The sequence below is a fragment of the Octopus sinensis genome, linkage group LG1 (genome assembly GCF_006345805.1).
Source record: "Octopus sinensis linkage group LG1, ASM634580v1, whole genome shotgun sequence".
NCBI lineage: Eukaryota > Metazoa > Mollusca > Cephalopoda > Octopoda > Octopodidae > Octopus > Octopus sinensis.
Genome location: NC_042997.1, coordinates 76,842,502 through 76,845,790, shown reverse-complemented (window position 1 = coordinate 76,845,790; position 3,289 = coordinate 76,842,502).

Here is a 3,289-nt window from a genome sequence, read left to right as displayed (position 1 = left end):
AACCTCGTTCTGAAATCTATGTTAAGTAAAGCTACATTCTTGCACATCGGTTATTATATGAATGTACAACAGTCTCGTAAATACGTTGTTTTTATATTTTCCAGATAGCTAAAAGTAAATCATTTGTAATGTATGTTTATTTTAAAAATAAAATATGAATTTTTCTACAAAAGGTAATATTTATTTTTCTTTTTAAGGTAAATTTACATTAAATGCGAATTCTCTACGTATAATGTGACTGACTCCATCAATTCCTGACAGTGACAGCGCTGAGACTGCACTAGACGCTGTTAAGCAGAATTACAGAAATCATGTGGAAAAACTAGTTTTGTGTAATCGCGATTTAGAAAATCAGCACGCAGTCGTAGCTACTTTTGACGAAGGAACACAGTACTGCACATTAAGCGAAAAGTGCGATACATATTGAAAACAAATGACAATATGCATGTAGGAATATATCAATTGCGATAATACCGATTTTATTCAAGCCCTTGGATTCGATATATTTAGAATTTTAGAAAGTAATTGAATTATTGAAGAATATAATTTTTAAAAAATTGGAGTATTATAAAAAATAAGTTGATAAACAGTTGTTTTCTTACGGTTTTTAATCAACATAACAAAACATCACACACGCACACACATAAGCTTCAGTTATCATTTATCTTGTAAAAAAAGAAAAAGAAAATTACAGATGTGGTCATTATTGAAAATGCGTTTTCAGTCGTGAAAACTAATAATATTCTATATTCTTGATGGATTAACCTGATCGTGATTTCATTACTGGAACTTACTCGTGTTATTCAATCCCTTTGAAATTAATTCATGCGATTGATAATTATTTCTAAAGAAATAAAACGTTAACAATTGTTACAGTTTTAAATTGCATATCTATCGTTCACTGCATTCCATCCACCGGGAAAATATTTTGTTAACATATCTCCAAAATATATACTTACCAATTTTCGATTATAATTTATTGTGAAAGCCGAAGTTAAAAACTGGCAAATATTACAAGTTCGATTGTCTGCTATTAAAACTGCTTTGTCAACTATAAAATTAAAGTAGCTGTGAAAAGATTGAGGAAAATCTCGCATTTAAGAGAACAAGAGGAAAACGTATCAAACTGCGGTTAGTAATTAGCATTTTAATTGTGTCGACCGCATTTTGCTGCCTTTATTTATTTATTTTTTTTTACATGAGACAAGCGACGAAGGAAAGCAAATCCACCAATAATTGAATAGGCGAAGGAGTTTTATGTATGGAACCGTTGAGTACAGTCGTTAGACTTACTTACTAGTAAGATTGCAACTACTAGTACTAACTACACAGCTGTTAAGATAACGATTCAATTTAAATCGACATCGTCTCCTACTTTACAGTCATCATTGACAGCCGAGCCACAAGAGTTGACCAACTTGCCCAACAGCCGCAGCTAAATCGAATAGCACGGCTACAGCACCTGCATTTTGATGAGAAGATTTTTAATAATGTGGATTTTGTTGTAATGCTACTTAGGCTGTTCAGGGGCATGCAAGGCAGGCAGGTGGTGATTTTTGTATTCCTCGGTTTGGTCGCAGCATTAGGATACTTACATTTAATATCGGAAATCTCTAGACTGGATACAGCTCGGAGTAGATTAGGTAAGTGGTGTTGTACACCCCCTTTTGCCTTCATTCATCTTATTTCCTCTTTGCCTTGTAGCAAAGGCAATGTGAACTGTTGTGTTTATAAATGCTTATTCCGTTTGTACCTGTATATTACACCAAATTGTTCTTGTCTTTTTTCTCTATATATCTATTATCATTTGTCAGGCTAAAATTCTTGAGCTTACTTTATTTAAAAAGCTAGATTGTTTAGTTGCCGAAAAGATCTAGTCAAGTAACATAATATATCTTAACTGTTTTAGTACTGCTTTACTATTAATATTTAACTTCATTAAAATTTTAATTAGAGTTCAGATTTGGACTGAAAACTATCATATATACGATATGATTGCGTGGTAGAAGTAACTTTTTCGGAAACGATAGGTTTCTTTGATCACACACTTTGTGACCATGATCACTTTACAAACGGGGTTCTTTTTCCTTTACCATGTTTATTACTGCTGGGGTGGGATGATTTTTGAGCAGGCATTTCTTGACTACGTTAATTTGCAGACTCATCAGAATAGTTTTATTTTACGTGACTAACTACAATAATTCAAAATATGTATATTTCAAATATGAACATCATACACAGGTATTAAATTTCCTATTAGCTGGAATAAAAACTGAAAGGAGGTTAGTTCTAGGAAACATCTGATACTCCATATAATAAAATATTCCGCAAAAGATTTTGTCAGTAAAGGGAGACCTTAACGACGATCAGTTTTACTTCATGTTAAAATCCTTCTTTTGTGATTGTATACTTAAGTTTATATATGTGTGTGTGTGTGTTTATATATATATATACACACACACACAGATATATTGGAGTGTCTATACAAAGACCAGTTTATAAATATGTCCGTACATGTGTGCATATATTTATAAATATGTATATCTATATAAATACGTACATATATATATATATATTTATACTACATGTATCTTATGCATGTATATATATGTGTGCGTGTGTGTGTATTCACATATGTGTGTATATATTTATAAATATGTTTATGTACATGTATACACATGTATATGTCTGTGTATGTATCATGCACAACACATATGCTTGTATATGTATCTTTAAATATAAATATGTATATATAGTTGTAGATGAATAAGTATATGTTCATGTGTACGTTTCTGTGTATATATGTGTGGGTGGTTGTGTATATATTTCTGGGTAGCGAGCAGGCACAGTCGTTAGCGCATCGGTCAAAATGCGTATTAGCATTTCTTACGACCCTTTACTGATTTCAAATTTCGCCGAGATCAATTTTACCTTTCGTTATTTCGAAGTGGATAAATTAAGTACTAGTGAACTACAGGGGTCTAAGTATGCTGGTCCCCACCCCCAAAATTTCAGGTCTTGTGCCTTTAGTAGAAACGGTTAATATTCTTTACTGGAAACAATTATAATTATTACTAATAACATTGATAAATAGAACATCATATTGACACATCGGCAGATTCACCATATATTTTCATCCAAGAGGTTGAGCTAAAAATCAGCAAGCATTAAACTTCTAGTTTTTGGACAGCTTTACATACATACATAAAATATGCACAACTAAATGTACATATATAATATATACATTTCTGTAATGCAGTCATAAGGATATATATATGTATATATATAC